Source organism: Ascaphus truei, chromosome 1 (genome assembly GCF_040206685.1).
Source record: "Ascaphus truei isolate aAscTru1 chromosome 1, aAscTru1.hap1, whole genome shotgun sequence".
Taxonomy (NCBI): Eukaryota; Metazoa; Chordata; class Amphibia; order Anura; family Ascaphidae; genus Ascaphus; species Ascaphus truei.
This window is the reverse complement of record NC_134483.1, coordinates 332,514,776-332,542,161: the sequence shown is the minus strand read 5'-3', so window position 1 is coordinate 332,542,161 and position 27,386 is coordinate 332,514,776.

Genomic DNA, 27,386 nt, shown 5'->3' with positions numbered 1-27,386 from the left:
GTTAGGCTCCATGGGACTACAACTCCCATGGGGCATAGCGAGACAGGCACCAGGTGCCTGATAGGAGCAAATAGGGCTATAGGACTGCCCTGGAGGGAGATAGATACATTTGTCGGGCTGGAGCTGCGTGTCAGTCAGGAAGAAGCAGAGCAAGGAGGCAGACAAAGGAAGGAGGTAGGGTGCAGGAGCCGGGAACTCCTTGCACTAGGCCAGCGGCCCTAAGGTCCCAGTTAGCCCTTATCCCTCAGGTTAGTGAGTGTTGCCAGGGATAGTCTCAGAGAGGGACCCTGTCACTCATGGTAGTTAAAGCTGAGAAATAGTAAGGGACATAGGGGGCTTAGGTTAGTCTGCAGAGCGTTGCGGCAGGCGTTTAGGTGAATTAGTGGCACGAGACAGCTGGGGGGTTCATAGCGGTAACCAGTCCGGGGAGCCATAGCCAAGGGTCTGTGTTGCGAGTGGCGAGGCGCTGTGGGGGTTCATAGCGGTAACCAATCCGGGGAGCCATTGCCCAGGGCGGCGTTGCGCGTAGTACGAGGCAACTGGGGGGGGTTCATAGCGGTAACCAGTCCGGGAATCCATGGCCCAGGGCCCGTATTATGAGTAGGGTGGGTACAAGACCTACCTATATAGGATAGGCAACCCCGAATGCCCTAGGAGATTGACCCTTAAGCCACCATAGGTTGCTGTATTTATAGGGACAGCCTATAGTGCAGCACGTGTCCCTTATGTAGGTAGGGACACAGAGAAATATCGTTGTTCCCGTGAAGCAGGTGGACCCACGTTGGGGTCCACAGAGACTGTTCCGGAGTGGGACCGCTCGAGCGGTCCACGTTTCAAGGAGTGCAGTGGAGGATCAGAAGGAGGCATCGCTCGACTGATCCTTTAAGAAGCTTGTTGCTGACCCGAGCACCGGAGTGCTCGGCAGGTATTATGTCATCACATGTGCACCAACAGGCCTAGAGGTTTTAGTGACTGCGCAGTCACCCAGTGACTATCTCTGTAGGAGTACGGGACATTGGGTGGGGTTCTTGGGACACTGGGTGGGATCACCTGGTGTCGGGGAATCGTCCTGCGAGACGTCACTGTCAGTGTCCCCTCGTGAGAGGGACACAGGTTATTATTATTCTTTGTAGTAAAGTCATTAGTTATAATATAAATCACTGTGTGTGTGGTTTCTGATTGGGTTCCTATGTAGGGTCATTCTACACTTCCCTAGAATCCTACATAGGTGGAGGCGCTGAACCAAGAAACGTTCCAGAGGATTCACCCCAGGCTCTCATTAGCGGAGGCTCAGACCTCCTGTGAGCCTGCAGGTATACGCACCACACCGGTAACACTACATGTTCTACTCACCCACACTATATATGAGATTGGGTGGGGTGGAATACCCATTACATTTGGAGGCGCTGCTGAGAGAGACCTGGGGTGCCCTGTTTCATTTTTTTCAAATTTGTCCAATTCCCATTTTTCACCATGTGGGCGCTCTCCAGACAGGAGGTCTCCACCTGGGCCTCGAAGCTTAGTGCAACTCCTAACCACATGGTTGCCGTGGGGGCAGTCCCTGCTGGCGTGTCTCTGCTGGACGTTCAGGCGCAGGTTCGGAAGCTCCCTGGCCTGGATCGTACATGGGTCAGAGGACGAAGGTATGATATCACCTGGCAGTGGAGTACTATACTGATGTATGTAGACCATGCCATAAGCGAGGAAGATGGTCCTCAATTCTTGAGTCTGTCCGAGGGTCCGAACGAGGGGTGCCCCTTTATTTACCCTGAATCGGCCGTTCCTGAATGCAACGAGAGCCCTAATGTAGTTAGCAGGACTGTGATCAAAATGGAGGCTCCTGTAGCAAGGGAGGCTAATAGTGAGTCCCACCTAACATGGCGGCTCCCGCCAACTCAAAATGACACACGTGCTTCTGACTGCCAGGCTGCTCAGAAAAGGGTTGCAGAAAACCCTCCGGGACTGGCGGGAAAACCAGAGCCCCGCCCCCGTAATGGGAGTGACTCAGTGCAGAGCCAGAGCCACTCAGTGATAGAGCACACCCCTCCTTTAAATTCCACCAGGGGGAGTGAGCACAGTGAACAGCCATTAGACCCTTCTGTTCACCAGGAGGAGGAAGAAGGCATTGTCGTAGACATGGAATATTTTCTTTCTGAGCAGGAAACCGAGATAGACTGTCAAGGGATACACCCTAGTGTGTATGTGGCCTGGCGCGCGCCCGGAGTAGATTCTCTTCTCTTCATATGCTCCTGCCTGCAAGAAGCCCACGCTCAGGGAGCCAACGTGACTCAGGGACCCCTCGACTTCAGGGCCGTCGAGGTGGAAGGAGAAATGGGCATACAGTGTTTTAGCCCCACGTGCGGCTGTTCTAGAGAGACATTGACATGGTGGTCCTACTGTGAATGTTGCTGTGTGCGGTTACTGAAGTCTATTGTGCCCCAGCATGCAGAAGTTTCCAGTAAAGAGGTTGAAGTCCCATCGTTGGTGATGCGCCTACCGGCGAACCACCCCAACGATGATGCAGAGGATACAGAGTCTGCTGTAGGTCCGTGTACCCTGGAAAAGGTGTATCCCGATGTTGCGGACCCTGCTGTGGGCCCGTGTGCCCTACAATGGTCAGTTCGACCTACTACAGAGGTACCATCGGTCCTAGGCGTGGGACTAGTACCTACAGACGACGACAAGGGTGAGTTGACTGCCCCAGGGGTGTTGGGTGTGAGCCTCCAGGTGACCATGGAGCACGATAGCTTCTTAAGTCTGGACACCTGGGCGAAGGGCTCCCCTCTGCATCGCGTCCTGGTGGAGGTGTCCTCATTAGAAGGTTGCTGTCCAGAGATGAGAGTGGACCAGTGTCTACCGTCGATCCTTCCGGAAGAAGGGAAGCCCATCGTCAGCCAGCAGAGTGGTAAGGAACCCCCTTGTTCCCCACCGACTCCGATGGAGGTGGCCGTGAAGAAGGCCAAAGCTACGGTTCCTGAGCGGAGTGTGAGCCCGTGTGCTCCGACGCAAGTGGTCCCAGGACTGGGATCCAACGCTCCCGAGTTTTCAGCGCGTAAGTGGACTGCCCCAGAAGTGCCGGGGGCAGGTCCCGATACCACCAAGGTGGGAACTGACAGCGTCCCCGAAGACCTGTTGGCCACCGTGAATCACCGCAGGGGTAAGGTGTCTACTTTTTCCCCCCTGCCAGGTGAAACCGAGACATTGTCCAGTGCTCGCTTCTCAGTGGAAGCCTCGCAAGTCCGTAGGGTCAAAGACTGTGTGGAGAGAGACTCAGGGAGACTGGCCTCCTTTAAGCTCAAAAAGGAGCGCCCCATTCCTCAGGTAGTGGACCGCGGGAAAGGTCCTGGTCTCCTGGTCTACTGCATCCCTGCCGTGGATGACCGGGTAAAGGCCCAATTCAGAGACACTGTGCTACTCCTTCCACCAGGGGGAGGAAGTAGCAAAGAGCCAGTAGCTGTCGCTTTAGGGTGTGCTCTCCGAGAGGTTCACCCCGGGGAGGCTCACGGACGCAAAAGTGAGGTACCCCCATCTGATCAGTTAGGGGCACCCCACAAATGGTCTCAGCAAGCAGCTGATATACAGCTGGCCTCGGGTAATAATGGGTGTGATGTGTCAGGTTCCATGGATGTTGCAGCCGATCTGTTAAGTGTACGGGTTATGCCATGCCATTTTTCACTGTGTAAAATTGTGCCATGTGATGTCGTTCCCCAAGCGAGGGCGTTGGGTGTTTCACCAGGGGGAGAGTGTAGCCAGGTCACCTTTTTCTCCCTGGAGATCCCCCTTCCCTGGCGCAGCTCGATCGCGGGTACTGAAAAACCCGACGGCTGCTTCCAAGGGTGGGGGCTGGAGCAGGGAGAAGCGCGGCTTCTCCTGCCTGCGGCCGGTTGCCGGGGACGCGATCGGGCCGTTGCTAAGGCCGTGATCGCATCTCTAAGGTCCCGGCGGCCGCAGAGCAGGGCGCCGCCATTACTCCACCACTCGCGCATGCGCAGTGATCGCGCGAGTGTAGGAGCCAGCCAGGAGAGTCGCGTGAGAGGTAGGGATAGATTGCGGCGGCCATTAGGAGATAGTGAAGGCATAGGAAAGGCGCTCACACGGTCCCTATGTGCTGTTAGGCTCCATGGGACTACAACTCCCATGGGGCATAGCGAGACAGGCACCAGGTGCCTGATAGGAGCCAATAGGGCTATAGGACTGCCCTGGAGGGAGATAGATACATTTGGCGGGCTGGAGCTGCGTGTCAGTCAGGAAGAAGCAGAGCAAGGAGGCAGACAAAGGAAGGAGGTAGGGTGCAGGAGCCGGGGACTCCTTGCACTAGGCCAGCGGCCATAAGGTCCCAGTTAGCCCTTATCCCTCAGGTTAGTGAGTGTTTCCAGGGATAGTCTCAGAGAGGGACCCTGTCACTCATGGTAGTTAAAGCTGAGAAATAGTAAGGGACATAGGGGGCTTAGGTTAGTCTGCAGAGCGTTGCGGCAGGCGTTTAGGTGAATTAGTGGCACGAGACAGCTGGGGGGTTCATAGCGGTAACCAGTCCGGGGAGCCATAGCCCAGGGTCCGTGTTGCGAGTGGCGAGGCGCTGTGGGGGTTCATAGCGGTAACCAATCCGGGGAGCCATTGCCAAGGGCGGCGTTGCGCGTAGTACGAGGCAACTGGGGGGGGTTCATAGCGGTAACCAGTCCGGGGATCCATGGCCCAGGGCCCGTATTATGAGTAGGGTGGGTACAAGACCTACCTATATAAGATAGGCAACCCCGAATGCCCTAGGAGATTGACCCTTAAGCCACCATAGGTTGCTGTATTTATAGGGACGGCCTATAGAGCAGCACGTGTCCCTTATGTAGGTAGGGACACAGAGAAATATCGTTGTTCCCGTGAAGCAGGTGGACCCACGTTGGGGTCCACAGAGACTGTTCCGGAGTGGGACCGCTCGAGCGGTCCACGTTTCAAGGAGTGCAGTGGAGGATCAGAAGGAGGCATCGCTCGACTGATCCTTTTAGAAGCTTGTTGCTGACCCGAGCACCGGAGTGCTCGGCAGGTATTATGTCATCACATGTGCACCAACAGGCCTAGAGGTTTTAGTGACTGCGCAGTCACCCAGTGACTATCTCTGTAGGAGTACGGGACATTGGGTGGGGTTCTTGGGACACTGGGTGGGATCACCTGGTGTCGGGGAATCGTCCTGCGAGACGTCACTGTCAGTGTCCCCTCGTGAGAGGGACACAGGTTATTATTATTCTTTGTAGTAAAGTCATTAGTTATAATATAAATCACGGTGTGTGTGGTTTCTGATTGGGTTCCTATGTAGGGTCATTCTACACTTCCCTAGAATCCTACATAGGTGGAGACGCTGAACCAAGAAACGTTCCAGAGGATACACCCCAGGCTCTCATTAGCGGAGGCTCAGACCTCCTGTGAGCCTGCAGGTATACGCACCACACCGGTAACACTACATGTTCTACTCACCCACACTATATATGAGATTGGGTGGGGTGGAATACCCGTTACACTTATATATATGTTGTGGGTATTTTGGGGGTTCAATTTGAGCTTGTAGGTGTTCTGTATGTTTTATAATTCTTGTGCAGCTAGTCTTGGCTGTTTTGGAGGGTGGCAACCTCCTATCCAATTGAAGCTCACTCCCTCCCACATTTAAATGGTTAAAAGCTCACTCCATGGCATCTCCAACTATCAAGGGAACTTGCTTCCATGCAGTGTGATTGTGACAAATCTATTAGAGAGTGCTTTTCCTGGTAATGTACAGGTTAATAAAAGCTTCAATCAGACTTAGAACTTTTGCAACTAATATTGACAGATTTATTATAAATCATTCTTCCTGGCAATGCACAGGTTATTAAGAATTTATATTAGTGTAGGGACCCTTGAAACGTGGTCTGCCATGAAATTTGGCTCAAGGGCTTACAACAATTTGGCCAAAATGTTAAACTAAAAGACCATTTTATTTATTAGTTATTTATACATGTATATTTAGGCACTGTACCGTATATAAGTTTTTCTGGATGTGCACTGAGCTTTGTCTGTGTTTTATGTTATGTCTCTGGTTTTAAATACATATTGCCATGCTCAGTATCACTCCTCTGTGAAACTTATATGCTTATATATATGTTGTGGGTATTTTGTGGGTTCAATTTGAGCTTGTAGGTGTTCTGTATGTTTTATAATTCTTGTGCAGCTAGTCTTGGCTGTTTTGGAGGGTGGCAACCTCCTATCCAATTGAAGCTCACTCCCTCCCACATTTAAATGGTTAAAAGCTCACTCCATGGCATCTCCAACTATCAGGGGAACTTGCTTGCATGCAGTGTGATTGTGACAAATCTATTAGAGAGTGCTTTTCCTGGTAATGTACAGGTTAATAAAAGCTTCAATCAGACTTAGAACTTTTGCAACTTATATTGACAGATTTATTATAAATCATTCTTCCTGGCAATGCACAGGTTATTAAGAATTTATATTAGTGTAGGGACCCTTGAAACGTGGTCTGCCGTGAAGTTTGGCTCAAGGGCTTACAACAATTTGGCCAAAATGTTAAACTAAAAGACCATTTTATTTATTAGTTATTTATACATGTATATTTAGGCACTGTACCGTATATAAGTTTTTCTGGATGTGCACTGAGCTTTGTCTGTGTTTTATGTTATGTCTCTGGTTTTAAATACATATTGCCATGCTCAGTAGCACTCCTCTGTGAAACTTATATGCTAGTGTAGCCAGGTCACCTTTTTCTCCCTGGAGATCCCCCTTCCCTGGCGCAGCTCGATCGCGGGTACTGAAAATCCCGACGGCTGCTTCCAAGGGTGGGGGCTGGAGCAAGGTGCAGCGCGGCTTCTCCTGCCTGCGGCCGGTTGCCGGGGACGCGATCGGGCCGTTGCTAAGGCCGCGATCGCGTCTCTAAGGTCCCGGCGGCCGCAGAGCAGGGCGCCGCCATTACTCCACCACTCGCGCATGCGCAGTGATCGCGCGAGTGTAGGAGCCAGCCAGGAGAGTCGCGCGAGAGGTAGGGAGAGATTGCGGCGGCCATTAGGAGCTAGTGCAGGCATAGGAAAGGCGCGCACGCGGTCCCTATGTGCTGTTAGGCTCCATGGGACTACAACTCCCATGGGGCATAGCGAGACAGGCACCAGGTGCCTGATAGGAGCAAATAGGGCTATAGGACTGCCCTGGAGGGAGATAGATACATTTGTCGGGCTGGAGCTGCGTGTCAGTCAGGAAGAAGCAGAGCAAGGAGGCAGACAAAGGAAGGAGGTAGGGTGCAGGAGCCGGGGACTCCTTGCACTAGGCCAGCGGCCCTAAGGTCCCAGTTAGCCCTTATCCCTCAGGTTAGTGAGTGTTGCCAGGGATAGTCTCAGAGAGGGACCCTGTCACTCATGGTAGTTAAAGCTGAGAAATAGTAAGGGACATAGGGGGCTTAGGTTAGTCTGCAGAGCGTTGCGGCAGGCGTTTAGGTGAATTAGTGGCACGAGACAGCTGGGGGGTTCATAGCGGTAACCAGTCCGGGGAGCCATAGCCCAGTGTCCGTGTTGCGAGTGGCGAGGCGCTGTGGGGGTTCATAGCGGTAACCAATCCGGGGAGCCATTGCCCAGGGCGGCGTTGCGCGTAGTACGAGGCAACTGGGGGGGGTTCATAGCGGTAACCAGTCCGAGAATCCATGGCCCAGGGCCCGTATTATGAGTAGGGTGGGTACAAGACCTACCTATATAGGATAGGCAACCCCGAATGCCCTAGGAGATTGACCCTTAAGCCACCATAGGTTGCTGTATTTATAGGGATGGCCTATAGTGCAGCACGTGTCCCTTATGTAGGTAGGGACACAGAGAAATATCGTTGTTCCCGTGAAGCGGGTGGACCCACGTTGGGGTCCACAGAGACTGTTCCGGAGTGGGACCGCTCGAGCGGTCCACGTTTCAAGGAGTGCAGTGGAGGATCAGAAGGAGGCATCGCTCGACTGATCCTTTAAGAAGCTTCTTGCTGACCCGAGCACCGGAGTGCTCGGCAGGTATTATGTCATCACATGTGCACCAACAGGCCTAGAGGTTTTAGTGACTGCGCAGTCACCCAGTGACTATCTCTGTAGGAGTACGGGACATTGGGTGGGGTTCTTGGGACACTGGGTGGGATCACCTGGTGTCGGGGAATCATCCTGCGAGACGTCACTGTCAGTGTCCCCTCGTGAGAGGGACACAGGTTATTATTATTCTTTGTAGTAAAGTCATTAGTTATAATATAAATCACTGTGTGTGTGGTTTCTGATTGGGTTCCTATGTAGGGTCATTCTACACTTCCCTAGAATCCTACATAGGTGGAGGCGCTGAACCAAGAAACGTTCCAGAGGATTCACCCCAGGCTCTCATTAGCGGAGGCTCAGACCTCCTGAGAGCCTGCAGGTATACGCACCACACCGGTAACACTACATGTTCTACTCACCCACACTATATATGAGATTGGGTGGGGTGGAATACCCGTTACACTTATATATATGTTGTGGGTATTTTGGGGGTTCAATTTGAGCTTGTAGGTGTTCTGTATGTTTTATAATTCTTGTGCAGCTAGTCTTCGCTGTTTTGGAGGGTGGCAACCTCCTATCCAATTGAAGCTCACTCCCTCCCACATTTAAATGGTTAAAAGCTCACTCCATGGCATCTCCAACTATCAGGGGAACTTGCTTGCATGCAGTGTGATTGTGACAAATCTATAAGAGAGTGCTTTTCCTGGTAATGTACAGGTTAATAAAAGCTTCAATAAGACTTAGAACTTTTGCAACTTATATTGACAGATTTATTATAAATCATTCTTCCTGGCAATGCACAGGTTATTAAGAATTTATATTAGTGTAGGGACCCTTGAAACGTGGTCTGCCGTGAAGTTTGGCTCAAGGCTTACAACAATTTGGCCAAAATGTTAAACTAAAAGACCATTTTATTTATTAGTTATTTAGACATGTATATTTAGGCACTGTACCGAATATAAGTTTTTCTGGATGTGCACTGAGCTTTGTCTGTGTTTTATGTTATGTCTCTGGTTTTAAATACATATTGCCATGCTCAGTAGCACTCCTCTGTGAAACTTATATGCTTATATATATGTTGTGGGTATTTTGTGGGTTCAATTTGAGCTTGTAGGTGTTCTGTATGTTTTATAATTCTTGTGCAGCTAGTCTTCGCTGTTTTGGAGGGTGGCAACCTCCTATCCAATTGAAGCTCACTCCCTCCCACATTTAAATGGTTAAAAGCTCACTCCATGGCATCTCCAACTATCAGGGGAACTTGCTTGCATGCAGTGTGATTGTGACAAATCTATTAGAGAGTGCTTTTCCTGGTAATGTACAGGTTAATAAAAGCTTCAATCAGACTTAGAACTTTTGCAACTTATATTGACAGATTTATTATAAATCATTCTTCCTGGCAATGCACAGGTTATTAAGAATTTATATTAGTGTAGGGACCCTTGAAACGTGGTCTGCCGTGAAGTTTGGCTCAAGGGCTTACAACAATTTGGCCAAAATGTTAAACTAAAAGACCATTTTATTTATTAGTTATTTATACATGTATATTTAGGCACTGTACCGTATATAAGTTTTTCTGGATGTGCACTGAGCTTTGTCTGTGTTTTATGTTATGTCTCTGGTTTTAAATACATATTGCCATGCTCAGTAGCACTCCTCTGTGAAACTTATATGCTTATATATATGTTGTGGGTATTTTGGGGGTTCAATTTAAGCTTGTAGGTGTTCTGTATGTTTTATAATTCTTGTGCAGCTAGTCTTGGCTGTTTTGGAGGGTGGCAACCTCCTATCCAATTGAAGCTCACTCCCTCCCACATTTAAATGGTTAAAAGCTCACTCCATGGCATCTCCAACTATCAGGGGAACTTGCTTGCATGCAGTGTGATTGTGCCAAATCTATTAGAGAGTGCTTTTCCTGGTAATGTACAGGTTAATAAAAGCTTCAATCAGACTTAGAACTTTTGCAACTTATATTGACAGATTTATTATAAATCATTCTTCCTGGCAATGCACAGGTTATTAAGAATTTATATTAGTGTAGGGACCCTTGAAACGTGGTCTGCCGTGAAGTTTGGCTCAAGGGCTTACAACAATTTGGCCAAAATGCTAAACTAAAAGACCATTTTATTTATTAGTTATTTATACATGTATATTTAGGCACTGTACCGTATATAAGTTTTTCTGGATGTGCACTGAGCTTTGTCTGTGTTTTATGTTATGTCTCTGGTTTTAAATACATATTGCCATGCTCAGTAGCACTCCTCTGTGAAACTTATATGCTTATATATATGTTGTGGGTATTTTGGGGGTTCAATTTGAGCTTGTAGGTGTTCTGTATGTTTTACCGGCTATAATCCTCTCTATGAATGCAGAGAAGGCATTCAACAAGATAGGTTGGGCCTTTATGGAAAGGGTTTTAGAAAAGATCATCCTGGGTCCAACTTTCAGAACATATATCAGAGTCTTATACATTAACCCCTGCACTAGAGTCAATGTCAACAGAGAATTGTCAAGCCCTTTAGACATTGCCAATGTTACAAAACATGGGTGCCCCCTTTCCTCCCTGATTTTTACCCTGGTGATGGAATCTGTGGCTTTGAGCATAAGAGCAAACCCAGATATTGTGGGGATCCAAATAGGTCAGCGGGTATACATGTTGTCAATATATGCAGATTATATTTTATTAAACCTTACAAACCCCCTGATCTCAATGCCCAATGTAATTCACAAAGTCAAGGCCTTCAGTGAAATTTCCAACTTTAAAATTAATTACTACAAATCGGAGGCCATTAATATATCCTTACCAGACACTCAGTTGGGAATACTACAAAATAATTCAATTTTAGCAGTGAAATACTTAGGGGTTCATATCCCTCCCAGACCCACAGATTTATTTCAGCAGAACTATCCCAGACTCATGAGGATTATGATAAAATATCGGCATGAGTTGGGAAAAGGATGAATACAGTAGGTTGGTCAATGGGAACAAATTGAATGTGCTACCCAGAAATCCTGAACATTTTTCAAATTACCCAAATTAAACTTACAAAGCACTTTCTCACCTCCCTACAATTACTGCTCAATAAATGTACAGTATATTTATTTATTTATTTATTTATTTATAAAATATTTTACCAGGAAGTAATACATTGAGAGTTACCTCTCGTTTTCAAGTATGTCCTGGGCACAGAGTAAAACAAAATAATACATGGTTACAAATACAGTTACATAAATGAACAGGGTATACATTATATACAAGACATTGCATGCACAGTTAAAGAAAATATATATTATGAGCGTATGAAACAGTTACAGACCAGATTAAAGTGTGAGACAGCCTTAGATTTGAAAGAACTTAAGCTGGTGGTGGATATGAGAGTCTCTGGTAGGTTGTTCCAGTTTTGGGGTGCACGGAAGGAGAACGAGGAACGTCCGGATACTTTGTTGAGTCTTGGGACCATGAATAGTCTAGTATATAGTATATGGCAGAACAGAAAATACAGGGTGAAAACCTACTGATATACAGGCAGAAACAATTAGGCAGACTAGGTATACCCGACATTAGCGCTTATTAAAACGACAACCCAAATGGACACTATAATAGATAGGCAGCCAACAATGACTCTAAACTTTGGGTACAAATAGAGAGGGGGTTGTATTTATAGCACAATATCCAATTAAACTCAGTATGCTGGTTTAACAAATCACATAGACCTAAGACCCTGATTGAGCACAAATTGTGGGAAGGCAACCTGCAAACTGGGAGAGAGTGGCAATTCAGAGTTCCCCCAGCAGTTAAACAGGGTTCCTTTTCAAAATGGAACAGGGCACACATCAATAGGATAGCAGAATTGCTGTTCGTTGATCGTTTACACATATTGAGAAAGTCTCAGGGGGGGCAAGGGAGAAAAGTGGCAGTATTAACAGCTTGTGGATTTTATATCTAAACACAAGAATAAGTCTCGAATCCTGCAACAATCCACACAATTCAAGGCAATCTTTTGTTGTTTGGGGGCCACCAGGTATAATTTAGTAGCAATCTACAAAATCCTGAATGGAGACAGGATAGAGTTTTGTGAAAGCCTGGGAAAGAGAATTAAATGCAGAAGCTGAACTGACGGAATGAGAAAGGATTTTGGAGGTGGCATGCTGCTCCTCAACTTCAATAAAAACACTAGAGACCTCATACTAACTTTTGATGGTACTATACAAGCCAAATTAAAAACCATCTTTCCCAACACAATAAAAAGATGCTGGTAGGAATATGGGCAGAGGGGTTCCCTAATACACATCTGGTGGGATTGTCCCAAAATCCAGACCTTTTGGATAGAGGTCCTGGGGGCCATCATTTCCAACTAATTTCCACCTATTCAAAAACTATTTATATTGTCTGGTATAAACTTTATATTAAGGCATAACAATTTTCTGTTTGAAAATAATTTTTATTTACGGATGTATGGAATGGCCCTGGGAATCAAAGCTTTCTGGGGGTTGGCCTGGTCTACTATGGTCATTTTGTAGATTATATTTTAATTATTTGGGATGGAGCATTATGCAAATTAGAGGGCTTTTTAATTTTGTTTAACCATAATCGTATTTGGCTTGTTTTAACATATATTATTGATTCTCGCTCGATTACATTCTTGGATGTGGTTTTGTTGATACAGTAGATGATGACCTGAACATCATAACGATGTCCATTTTAAACCAGTATCTACAAATAGTTATCTTCACACCACTAGCAACCATAATAGAAAATAGCTGCATAATATACCTTTCAGACAGTTCACCTGAATAAGGAAAAAACTGCTCTTTGGAATCTGATTTCTTGAAGCAATCTGACATTCTTAAAAATAGATTTAGAGCGAAAGGTTACGTTGAAAGTTTGATTAATGTTTTTGAGACGGCTAAACCACTTTATACGAATACTCTGTTTGATGTAAAAAAGAAAGGTTAGATTAAGAATGATGTTAATAGTCATAGATTAGTTCATGACCAACATAAAAACATAAATAACACAGCCAAGGATGAAGGAAAAGCAATGTTGTCACCAAATTCAATCAATCCACTGATCGAATTAAGAAAATTCTTAACAGACATTGGAATGTACTGATGTGCGGTCCCCATTTGAGTTGCCATTTGTCTAAAACTCCATTGGTTATGCTTAAGAAGGCCAGAAACATAAATCTCGTGGCACCAAGCAGACTGAAACAGGTCAGTGATTCCTCCACTAAGATAGGTTCTAAAGTATCTGGGAATTTCAAATGCGGTAAGAACAAATGCATTACATGTAATCACCTCCTATCTAAGAATGATTTTGTTTCATTTTCTAATGCTGCCACCTTTAAACTAAGAACGTTTATTAACTGTCAAACATCTTATTTCCTCTACAGTACATCCTTTCATGTACCTATAGTCTTCAATATGTATCGAGCAATATGTGCCCTCTTAGATTGAGATTTATGGAGTGATAGAAATGGCATCCTGTCTCACAGTATATCCAAACACTATGTTTCTAAATATAAGTTGGTGAGTTTTAGGGTTATGGCACTTTAATCTATTTCCTCCTCTGAAATTGAGCGAGGGGGGGGGTGAATAGATTCAGGAACCTCTATAAAAGGGTAACCTTTCGGGTTTGGAAATCGGGCACTCAATGGTCGAAATTAATATTTAGACACCAGTGCTATTGTTAGTTAGGATTAGAGATGAGTTATTTTTTTTCTGGATTTGGATCCACCTTGGGTCGGTCGACTCCTTCGGTCCACGGATTGGTCTAACAAAGTAAAATCAGCAGTTTTGAATTTTTTATTTCTAGTTTAAACAGCAATCCAAAATCCGTGACCAGACTGTTAAAAATCCGGGCATGGATGAATCTGCGGTTGGGGATGGAGAGAATATCTATCTCTCCCTATCTCTCACTCTCTCTCACTGTCTCTCGTACTCTCTTGCTTTTTTTAACAATCTGGTCACAGATTGTGGAATCTGTCTGGATTACTGTCACGAGAGCTTGCGACAGGCTGTAATTTACACCAAAAACTATATATATAAATATATATATATACCTGGGTTTGAACTGGGACGAGACTTAGATATGATAAATAGAATTTATTCCTTGATAAAGGTGAACACAACAGATTATACAATAACAGGCAAAATATAGACACTTACGTAAAAGATGAAAATAATGAAAACAGTCCCATCTGAACTGGCAGTTTCATCCAGCAATCAGCCCAAGACATTGCATTGCATTTCTCTCAGCAATCAGGAAATCATTCAGCAAACGAAGACGAATGAAGACTTTGCATGAAGACCAAAAATGAAGACAAAGAATAGATGGGAAACAGCAGGTTATAAACCCTTTGTCCCTCTATCTGTAACATTAAGACCCTGGGATTGGTTTGCAATTATCTCCAGCCAATCTTTGGTGGGGGAACACATTTTAGGACAGGCCCCCCTGCTAGCTGGCACATGTGCAGTAGAACTCTGGGGTCTCCTTTCTGAGGCCCCACATGTGCAAATGGAATGCCAGGCCAGCTACCCATCCGGATCTTGGACAAGATAACCTGTGTTGGACAGTGATAAGTGGGACACTTAAAAACTGCTATGGTATGCGCCTCCCCCATACTCACAGACAGGGAGGGTAATAAAACCTTTTGAACAAAACTTAAGTTCTAGCCATTGGGAGGGCCATCTGTCATCCTGATAGCTTCAGAGACATTCCTTTGCTTTGTCCATACCTGGGGACACATTAACCCTTGTGCTCCCGGATGGATTCTAGTGTGTGTGTGATGCAGACACTGATTAACCAGACATTACAAGGGAACAAGGGAACAGGGGAATACACATGTACATGTCATTACAGGGGTTAAATCACAGTTCTGGGTCTTAGCCCAGTTAACCCTTTGACTCCCAGGTGAGGTCAGGGGGGCCAAATGGGGTGCAACCCCTTTAATCCCGGGCCAAATCCCCTCCATCGCCACACCTCCCCTGCTCAATGGAGCCTGGTGCCCCAGTCGCCTCCCCCAGGCCCTGGGGTACCACTGGCGCCGTTGACGCACTCAATAAGTCCTGAGGGATTGGCCTGGCAACATTGTCCTCCGGCATTGTCCAGTACATTGTCCTGGCCACAGTGGATTGTAAAGTCCAGATCTTGGGGAGCAGGGCTCCACCTTGGCTGCCGGGCATTCTCCTTTGCCTCCCTCTGCCCCCCACCCAGTGCCTTGGGAACCAAGTCCGTGGTGAAGGGGCCCCGGTGCAGTCCAGGCTGCACACTGCCCAGAGACTGGCATGTCTCTGCATCTGCAGGAGACCAGCTATCCAGCACAGACCGTCGCTTTCCTGTCAACCAAGTCTGGGAAAGGGCTATGTCACTATTCTGTAGGGACCCTACCTGCCCTGGCTCTGTGCCACCCTGTAGCTGCTCCGCCATACTCCTGACTCTCCTCCCTGGCTGCCTATCTACCCACAGCCCCTCCTTTGGGAACCCTGGGGAATCTGTCAGGGGGGTCACTCCTGGCCCGTCAGAGCAAGGGACTTTCTGCCTACCTAGACAATCCCTAGCTTCTGCCAGCTGCCTAACACCCCACTGACCTCCTATCTCCCCCTGCTCCACGGTGCCTCCCTGCCTAGCCTCCCCTAGGCCCAGCACCTCAGCCTGCTGCTTACCTGCCTGCAGCCCACCTGCACTCCTCTCCTCCCTGGGCAATCCTACCCCAGACCCTGGAACTACCTGAGTGCACCTACCTCCCTGACACTGTCTCCCCCTTACCAGGGATGAGCTCAGGGGCACCTCTCCAGATGCAACCGCCTTAGCTTTTGGCTGGCAGGTATCTCTGGGATGGCACAAACCGGCCACTGTCCATGATACCCCCAGCCCATAGCTAGGCTGCAACAGGGGGTTGCTGATCTGAGATACCCCCTGAGGCTCTGCCAGGGTAACGAGGAAAACTGGCTGGCTCACTTGCTGCCTTCCCTCCCTGGTTCCCAATGGCCCACCCAACCCTCTCCCAGGCAATCCTACCCTAGAGCTGGGTGCTAACGGGGCTAGCCCCTCTCCCTGAAGCTGTGCCCCCATTACCGGAGGTGAGCTCAGGGTTGCTGGTGCAGATGCACCCACCTTAGCTTCTGGCTGGCAGGTAATCTGGGGGTGGTCTAACTGTGCCACAACCCCTGGTACCTCCAGCCCATAGCAAGGCTGCAACAGTGGGGCTCTTAACCGAGAGTCCCCTTGCTGCTCCGCCCAGGTAATGGGGAAGCCTGGCGGCCCTACAAGCTGCCCTTCCTTCCCCTCCCCTGAGAACTGATGCTGGCTACCTACCTGCAGCCTCCCCTCACTCTGCTTCTCCCTAGCTAATCCTAACCTGGATCCTAGGGACACCTGAGTGAGGCCATCTCCCTGACACTGTCTCCCCATTACCGGGGATGAGCTCAGGGCTGCTGGTGCAGATGCACCCACCTTAGCTCTTGGCTGGCAGGTAATCTGGGGGTGGTCTAACTTTGCCACTACCCCTGAAATCTGGGGGTGGTCTAACTTTGCCACAACCCCTGATACCTCCGGCCCATAGCAAGGCTGCAACAGTGGGGCTCTTAACTGAGAGCCCCCTTGCTGCCCCGCCAGGGTAATGGGGAATCCTGACTGCCCTACAAGCTGCCCTTCCTTCCCCTCCCCTGGTGCCCCTATCTCCTGCCACCCCCCCGTCACCCCTAGAGTGAAACAACAGGGTACAGTCATAGGGAAAAATAAGTCAGGGTCAGTCTGCGACTTGGTCTGGCTTACCTCGCTGGTCCCCGCAGAGACCGCCGCCTTCATTTGTCCCAATTGCAGGGGGACTGGAGTGGCTGCCGCCGGCAACATCTGGGCCGGTAAGCAATGGGTCGCCGCCACAGCAGCGCCCGGGTTTGGCACAGGGGAAACAATGCAGGACCGGGGTCCCAGGTCTTTGTGGAGAAACACAGCTCCATGTAAACCAGGTAACAAAACCCCCTCCCGCAATCCCTGTCCCTCCCCCCACTCAGAAAGGGCTCCAGCACTTTGCCGGAATCGCGGCTCTTCTGCCGCCGCCGCTGGTTCTCCGCCGGGATCCGGTGGATGGCTGCTGCTCTCCGCCGCTGATGCAGCCCGTCCAGGTTCTCCAGGAGATGTCCCGAGGAGGGTTGTCGCCCCGGCTGGGCGGGAGCCATCAGAGGATGCCGCTAACTGGGTCATCTTTTCCGCAGCTCGTGAGCGTTGGCCCTGAGGGGCTTCTTCGCCTGACCGCGCACGGTCAGGGCACTGGGCATTATTGTGGCCCATTGGTTGGCAGTGCCGCAGCGGCTGCCGGTGCTTCTCCGCCACTGGTGGACTAACCCCAGCAAGGGGCAACGGAGTCCAGAGCGGAGTTGCCTGAGCGCTGGGCTCAGGGAGGGGATAAGCGGGTCGGTGCGGTACCGACGCCAGGAACTGGGTCCACTTCGCCGGGAACCACATCTTGCCCAACGCACACATCAGTGCTAGCTCTTTCAGGGAAAATGGACGGGCCACTGCAACGGCCGTTACCTCTCCTGGTGCAAGACTTCCGTGGATTCCAAGACCACCCGCTCCCTCCCCAAGTCTCTGCCGTCCTGGAGCTGGGTCCCTTCCCTGCTCTCCGGGCGGTGTGATGGTTACAGCAGCTGCAGCTGTGGATCTTTGCTCAGCCTGCCGGGTTTCATGCTCACCGATTGCTGTCTCTCTCTCAGCCTTGCTGGCTGCTGGTCCCCGCGCCGACTTGATGCACTCCTCCGGTCTCAGTGCCTGGCTCCAGTCAGACGGATGGCCGGCACTTTGGTTCTGGAGGAAATGCTTCTCACAAGTAGGGGAACAGTGAGGAGGTGCGATATCTTGTGTTATATGTTGTACACTGTGTGTTCAATATCTTTAGTCCCAGGAACTTGCAATTACCATCAAGTTCCCACTGGATCACAGTACCCCGCAGAATACTGTAATCCAGGTCCAGTTCAGTCCCGCCAGCTGCCACCAGTTAATTACAAGCCTGTCACGAGAGCTTGCGACAGGCTGTAATTTACACCAAAAACTATATATATAAATATATATATATACCTGGGTTTGAACTGGGACGAGACTTAGATATGATAAATAGAATTTATTCCTTGATAAAGGTGAACACAACAGATTATACAATAACAGGCAAAATATAGACACTTACGTAAAAGATGAAAATAATGAAAACAGTCCCATCTGAACTGGCAGTTTCATCCAGCAATCAGCCCAAGACATTGCATGGCATTTCTCTCAGCAATCAGGAAATCATTCAGCAAACGAAGACAAATGAAGACTTTGCATGAAGACCAAAAATGAAGACAAAGGATAGATGGGAAACAGCAGGTTATAAACCCTTTGTCCCTCTATCTGTAACATTAAGACCCTGGGATTGGTTTGCAATTATCTCCAGCCAATCTTTGGTGGGGGAACACATTTTAGGACAGGCCCCCCTGCTAGCTGGCACATGTGCAGTAGAACTCTGGGGTCTCCTTTCTGAGGCCCCACATGTGCAAATGGAATGCCAGGCCAGCTACCCCTCCGGATCTTGGACAAGATAACCTGTGTTGGACAGTGATAAGTGGGACACTTAAAAACTGCTATGGTATGCGCCTCCCCCATACTCACAGACAGGGAGGGTAATAAAACCTTTTGAACAAAACTTAAGTTCTAGCCATTGGGACTCTAGGGCCATCTGTCATCTTGATAGCTTCAGAGACATTCCTTTGCTTTGTCCATACCTGGGGACACATTAACCCTTGTGCTCCCGGATGGATTCTAGTGTGTGTGTGATGCAGACACTGATTAACCAGACATTACAAGGGAACAAGGGAACAGGGGAATACACATGTACATGTCATTACAGGGGTTAAATCACAGTTCTGGGTCTTAGCCCAGTTAACCCTTTGACTCCCAGGTGAGGTCAGGGGGGCCAAATGGGGTGCAACCCCTTTAATCCCGGGCCAAATCCCCTCCATCGCCACAATTACATCCAGTGGTGGATTTAGATTGTTCCACGTGGATTTTTTAGTGTCTGAACCGCAAACGGATTTTGGTAGAGGGGAGAGGGGGTGGGTTTGCTCTAAAAAATCTGGGAAATTCCAGAAGACGGATTTGGACTGGTTTGCCCATCTCTAGTTAAAATATGTCAGATGCTCCTCCCTTTTGTACCTGCATAGCTATTAACCATTGTCACTGTTACCCTCTTTAGAGCCTACCCCTGGTGATCTTCTGCTCTTCTAGAAATGGCTAATATATTCTGTATTGCTTGTAGTTAGAGAATTCAATAAATGTATTAGTTAATCTTTATAGGTTTGTGTAAATGTTTATACTTAATGTATGTGTTATATTATTATCTATGATCATTTTAATGTAGATACTTAACTTTATGCACTTTCATATTTGAAAATAATTACTTGCTTTTAGGGCACCACTATGTTCATACTGAGTATAATTTGATTTTAATATACTGTATGTCTCAAGCAGCTATACTTTGCTATATTAAGTGAGTGTGTGATTTAACTGGTGGTTTAATGGATGTGACATACCTCCTTTGGAGATGGCGTCACATCCTTAAAAAAAGAGATGGGCACATGATACAGCATCCAATCGGATTGGAGCTGTACCATTGACAATATAATATGACATCACAGGCCCTATATAAAGCCTGTTCCATCTCATTTTTCCTCAAGACGATGTCGAGACAACATCTGTTGGGGATTTAACATGGGAAATTTTAGATTGACAGATGAAGAAAGAACATTAAAGAAAGAAAATAATTATAGGTGAAGATAGAAGATAGTGATAGAACATAAAAGAAATAAGATTTTTTTTATCTGATGCTACACTGGCGACACACTTTATTCGAGCTCGGCTAGTCCCACGAATTCGGGTATACCCGGGTGTATTGAGGTTTGTGACTGTTTTCTGCCCGAGTGCATTGAGGTATTTTCCAGGCAGGGATTGAAGCATTTTATTCCCGCTGGCTGCAATACTGCACAGTACATATATATATACTGCATTACAATTCATGAATTTATGCCATCTGGTAGACACGCGAAGCATTGCAGCCTATTAAATCCTAATCATTATCATTTAACAGATCAGCCGCCCATCAGCCAGGCATGAACCCAGGCTGGGAAGGCAAACACAACGGGGCTTGTCAGAGGTGAGGAGCGGCGCATTCCAGGTATCTGCCAGGTACATACCGGGTATTTGCTCGAATAAAGTGTGTCGGTGCAGTAGTCTTCAAGGTGGATGACGTTGCGGTACGAGAGCTTGCAGATACGCTGGGATTCGGAGGTTGAAGACTTCTAAAAATAAGTAAAATATCGAATGAATGTAAATGTCTTTTTTCAGGTTTTTTCATTGTATTTATTTATTTTTATGTTTGTTATTACCCATTGACTGATACTGTATTAATCTGTGCCCATTTAGGGTACAGATAAATACAGTGACAGCTAATGCATTTTTTGGCAAATGCTTGTTTTCTATTGATTAATATTTTTTCGGTTTTCTGTTTATTGTTTGGATTAAATTGTTTTCAATTTGGATGGCTTGTTTTTAGTACTTTTTCTATTTGTTAGAATTTTAAATTAATTATTTGTTTTGTTGGCTTCTGGTTTTATTTATTTAATTGATTGGGGGATACATGTTTATTCATTTGTATTCTTATGTTTTGGAATAACATAATTGTAATTATTTTGCTGTTTTAGTGATAGATTTATGTAATTGATGTGTAGTTGAGCCTTTTTAGTTCTTTTATTATTGTGGTGTTTAGGTGCTTGTATATTATTTTGATTATTGTGTATTTTGGGCATTAATTATTTTTTCTTAAGTTGACCATTGAGTGATATGGTTGCTTATCATGCCCATATTATATGGGTATGATATACCACTGTGCCAATCAATGGGTACAGAGTGGGTATAGTGGGGACGGGATAGGTGGTTAGGCCTCCCGTGTTGGTAGCGGCGGACGGGGCTTAACTCCTTAATTACTATAGCTGTTATTAACCACTAAGGTGATTAAAGGGTTAGGGGCCATTAGATTGTATTTTTTCTTGTATTCTTGCTGGCATCGGAGGACACAGACATGGAGTATGCTTATGAGGATGCCCTTCATGATGGCAGGGGTAAGATTAATGTTTTATTTACTTTAGTAATGATGACTGGCTAATGTTTGATTTTATAATTGGCAAATGCACTATAATCCATATGTGGATAATAATAATTTTGCCCATTACTGTACTGTATGTGTTTGGGGGGGGGGGTTGCTGGGTTAGAAGAGTTGGATAGTAGGGTTGTTGTGTTTTGTTTCTTGGTGGTAGAGCGATTGGGAGAAGGGGGTAGTAGCCCCAAAGATAGATTTTTAGGCCTTCCGGGGGGGTAGCGGTCCAATCGTCAAAGAGTCTGTCCTGCGCTTCCGTGTATAGGGGCAATCACCTGAATGTCTCAGACACTGGGGCAATGTGCGAGGGAGCTCCGCGTGGCCACAGAGTTGACCGGTGCAGGGGGATGTTAAATCTTACCTCAACTGCACTTTCTCCGGTCTGGGACCCGCTCACCTCGGTTTTGCCCATTACTCTACAGTATGTGTTTGGGGGGGGGGGGTTGCTGGGTTAGAAGAGTTGGGTAGTAGGGTTGTTGTGTTTTGTTTCTTGGGGGTAGAGCGATTGGGAGAAGGGGGTAGTAGCCCCAAAGATAGATTTTTAGGCCTTCCGGGGGGGTAGCGGGACTGGATAACCCCTTTATTACAATAGCGGTTCCCACCACTATGGTAGTGAAGGGCTTAACTCTTCCTGCAACCTTCCATGCAGGCCTAAGCCCCCAACCTTGGACTACTAACCCCTTCATCCACTCACTCTGCCCCAAGAAACAGGCTATTGAGGTTTAACCCCTTCATTGCCTAAGCTAAGGTAATGAAGCTGTTTTAATATAAATGTTAATACTAGTGCAGATGAGCAGGGGGACTCCGGGGCAGAACCACGTTTATTTGAGGTCCGGAGACCCCTTACTTCCTGAGATACAAGCCCCGTTATGGGGTGACGGTATCTCCTATGCATTTAAATGTCTCGTGTCACGTGACCGTAGGAATAAAATGCATTTTATTTTACCCAGACCCAAAATTAACGCGGTTCTGCTCTGTAGATCCCTGCTCATCTACACTAGTATTAAAATTTGTATTAAAAACTTTTGATCGCTGGCGAGATATGCACAGGGAGAGGTGGCTCTCTTGGTGCAGCTCTCTCTGCCATCCAAAACATATCACCTGGTGAGGCCTTTTGAGAGAGGCGATCATCACGTCACTGGCTACTTGCCCATTTTGGGAATTTTGCTATCACAGGTAATCAAGGCTTTCTAAATACTGCGATTGCAACACTCAAAAAACTGGAGGCGTAATCGGCCCGCCGATTTTTCTTATGAAGGCTACTAGCATAGTCCCCTTTGTTTGACAGTAGTATTGTAAATATATCTGAAGGAGACCCTGTCTCCATGTACCAGAGTTCCATTTGTTTTTTTCCAGGAATCATGGATAAAGTGTATTTTCAGGAAGCCATTATCTCCCCTATAGTACCATATATTAAATAAGATTTCTCATTTGGTCACTGGTTCTTCCAAGATAACCAGCCCACAGCACAGTGCCACTGCTACCATTATTAAGGAATGTGGAATTAACTTGGTCAGAACACCACCAGAGTAAGTACTGTAACTGTTTTGTGAAGTTGTGTTGTGTTCTTCTCAATAACTGTACTGTGTTTGTCTGTTTGTTTGCAGATTCCCGATTTGAACCCCATAGAACTGGTGTCTCATGCTATGAAACAACACTTGAGAATATATGTCAAGCCCGCAAACAAAGATAAACTTCACAAGAGGATACTTACTGTAGTTACTAGAATGAGACTCTAAGGGGCCTATTCACGAAACTTTGATAAGTGCATTATAGCACTATAAATGCCCTTTTAGTGTGATCTTGCATGTGTAGCTATTCACAAAGCTCAGATAATAGGGCAAAATTGCGCTAAAACGGCTTTTTATACTACTATAACATTTTGGTTATAACAAGTAGTGTGATTAGCCAAAAAATGCCCCAAATTGCACAACAACTTGCAATTGTGGTGGTGTTAAAGGAATTTTAATATGCATAACAAGCAGTTTCTTTTATTTCTACTGCAAAGGATTGAAACCGCGGGTCTCTGGGGGTCCCCGAAGGTCTCTGAGGGTTCCCATGGGTTGCAAAACATACTGGACACCTAACAAGCTCCTACTGAACCCCCAAAATAACCACAACCTATATGAGTGTCACAGAGGAGTGCTGCTAAGCATGGCAATATATATTTAAAACCAGAGACAGAACATAAAACACAGACAGAGCTCAGTGCACATCCAGTGAAACTCATACACGGTACAGTGCCTAAATATATATGTATATATATCTATTAAATAAAATGGTCTTTTAGTTTAACATTTTGGCCAAATTGTTGTAAGCCCCTGAGCCACTTCACGGCAGACCACATTCTCAAGGGTCCCTAACACTAATATAAATTCTTAATAACCCGTGCAATAGCAATAGCATCTCCCACTCTCAGGGGAACTTGCTTGCTTGCAGTATGATTGTGACAAATCTAATACAGAGTGCTTTTCCTGGTCATGTACAGGTTAATAAAAGCTTCAATCAGACTAAGAACTTTGCAACTAATATTGACAGATTAATTATAAATCATTCTTCCTAGTATTGCACAGGTTATTAAGAATTTATATTAGTGTTAGGGACCCTTGAGAATGTGGTCTGCCGTGCAGTGGCTCAGGGGCTTACAACAATTTGGCCAAAATGTTAAACTAAAAGACCATTTTATTTAATAGATATTTATACATATATATTTAGGCACTGTACCGTGTATGAGTTTCACTGGATGTGCACTGAGCTCTGTCTGTGTTTTATATTCTGTCTCTGGTTTTAAATATAGGTTCCCATGGGTCCCTGCATCTCTGGGGCCCCCATTGGTCTCTGGGGTACATGGGGACCTCTATGTCCCGCATATTTATTTCAGCTCCGGAAACCGCCGGATTCAATCCTATGCAATAAAAATAATATTAAAGCCAGTTTCTTTAGCTTAGTGACTAACCACTAAGGTAAAGAAGGGATTAAATTGCAGGCACTGTTTATTGTCGGTACAAGGGAAGGCCTATGGTGGTTGTTTAGGCCTTTGGGAGGGTATCAGAAGAAGTTAACCCCTTCATTCCCTTAGCGGTTACACCTCGTGCTACGCTCCTGCAAGGAGTAAACACCATTCTGGGGCAACTACAACCTTCAGCCACCCACTGTTCCAAGAGAACCACACTGGAATGTGTTAATGTGCTATTAACCAAAGATGGATAATAGTGCTTTTACTCATTCAGAAAACATTACAGTGCAATACATCAAAATAAATACAACCCCCCCCCCCTTCTCCCTCAACCCCAATATACACTGTAATGGGCAAAATTCCTATGATCCAGTTATGAATAATAACACATTGCCCATTAAAAATACAACACTAGCCAGCCAGAAAATAGTAAATACAAGTTGCACTTGCCCCTGCCAGGATGAAGGCTACCTTCACCTTCCCCTGCATCCTCTGTGTCCTCCGTGGGCAGCAATATTACAATAAAAAACAAACTCGTGGCCACTAATCCGGTCAAAGAAAGTTCAGTCCGCGCTCTTGCATCCTAGTTTTGCAGAAATTAATTCTTCTCACTTCCTCTTGCTGCTCCTATGGCTTGACGTGTATCCCCTCACTCCAAAAAACGAACTCCGGTGGAAGACCCCGCCAGCGAACAGAATGACCAAGAAAAGAAGCACAGGAGCACACCAAGGTAAGGAAAAATTGCAGGTAGTTACCTGCATACATGCGGAGGCGATTCCTGCAGCAAGTGCCATAGAGTGAGTCCCAGCGCGCGGGATCTCCACATAAACGGAACTGAAATTGCCCCCCTGTCTGACTGATGATGCCGATATAATGGCCACTAATCCCTTAATCACCTTAGTGGTTAGTAACCACTATAATAATTAAGGGGTTAATTCCTCAACCACGCTACCCACCCAGGAGGCCTAACCACCCTTTCCCAGGGCAACCACCCCAAAACACCCATTGATTGCCACAGTAGTAAACCATGCCCCCCAATATGGGCATGGATTGTTACACTGGCAATGAATGGGCAAGCTATAAAAAAAAAACACACACAATATATATATACATATATATATATATATATATATATATATATATATATATATATATATATATAGTTACGTTACTGTATGCTCATTTGCATGTCTTAGACATGTCTGCAACCCCGCCTTTCATCATTATGAGCACACAGTGCCACTTTTTGCTTCAAAACCATTTTAAACATGGTTCCCCAAAGGCGTAAGCTTGCTGCATGGTCACAGCTTTGAGCACAGCCAGGGTTAAGATGCACAGCCAGTAAACCCACCCACAGACAGCCGTTTTGACCGTAATGGGTCTCATCAGCTCTGTGATGTAATAGAGAAAATAAATGCGATTTATTGAGAGATAATGTAGAGTTGTCTATTGGACCTATGCTCTCAGGTGAGGTTAAAAAGCATACAATTAAAACATACGGTTGAAAAACGTAGCAGTGAACAAGCAGTGTGAGGTATAGGATCAGAAGCAGGATGGGGGGCATCAATGGTTAATGAAGCAAACAGTGAGGGTAAGTCATCTATGCCAGATACAGTCCATGAACAGCCATGTGGCACAAGCAGTCAGAGTTCAAATATCACCAATAGAGAATGTCCCTTCTCAGATATTGAATATGGTGTACTGACCGCAGACCTTGTTGGACACGCAACTGATTCCTTACACGTGTTGTCCGGTTCCGCTGTGGGATAGTAATGCCTCCTAGCAAGCTGAAGATGAAATCCCTCCTATGTGAGTGTTAGCTCACGCATATCAGACCTCAGTCAGAGCTAGAGGTCTAGAGTGGATGCGCTATGTTGAAAATGCTGCTGCTTACTAGTATCAAGTCCACGATCAATGCTCGCCTCCTCAAACTGCATCACTGCGTCACGATGCTCCAACCAGTTTCGTCACACGTTGTGACTTTCTCAAGGATCCTTGATGATTGATTGATATATAAAACCTGTCCCTAAAAAAATACTTTCTCAAACAGAAAGTACACAATGGAACAAGCTTAAGTGTTAATTAATACACATCCCAACATCCCTACTATTCAACATATACCATTTAAGAAGAAATCCCTTTCTTATCCCAGCTATTTTAAAGGAGGATGTCTAGAACTATTTGAAAACCTAGTTCAGGAAGATCTACAGAAACTATCAAAGGATAACAAATTCATCAAACACAATTTGAACACACAGCAATATCTAGCAATTAAACAGTTGAGGAAGGATAACTCTATAGTCATTAAATCTACAGATAAGGGGGTGGTATATTTGTACTAGACAAGGACAACTGCAGAGTCCCTAAAACTCCTTAACAATGCAGATACCTTTGTAAGGTTACACAAAAAATCCATTAAGGAATTTCTATTGGAACTAGAGAATCTCCTCACCTTGGGCTTAAATAAACAGATTACAAGTAAAGAGGAATTTGAGTTTATTTTCATTAAAAAAACGACGCTTCCAATATTCTACCATTACCTAAATTACATAAAGATCCCATCTGTCCCAGGGAAGACCCATTGTCTCGGGGTTAAAAAACATCTAATTTGTCTGCATGTTTCGATTATTTTATGCAACAGCCTATAAAAAATTGAAATCATATCTGCAAGATACCACTCAAATACTCAATTTACTCAACAACATAACATGGACAAGTAAAAATACTTTAGTCACGTGATGTAACGTCACTTTTCACATTTATTTTAGTCGCTAAATATGTTTTGGATAAAAAGTGCACAAGTTGATTTTTTTATTACCACTATTTTATTTACACTCACACACAATTTATTTTGGCTTATCGACAATTGTTTTTTTTACAAATTAGGGGCACAGCCATGGGTACCTCGTTTGCACCGAGTTATGCCAATCTCCTCGTGGGAATGAGGGAAGACCAATCCATCTGGTCCCTGCATGAATTTGGTGCAAACCTGGTGCTCTGGAAACGTTACATTGATGACGTGTCTTTTATTTGGCAAGGAGATCACCTGACACTTTTATTATTTATAGATTATCTTAATTCTAACACTTTCAATTTAAATATCACGTATAAGTTTAGCACCACAAAATTAGAATTTCTTGACTTGTCCATTTATATAGAGGATAATATGATTTGCATAAAAACATATCACATACGTGTCAGCTGTTTTAACTATATAGAAGCAGACAGT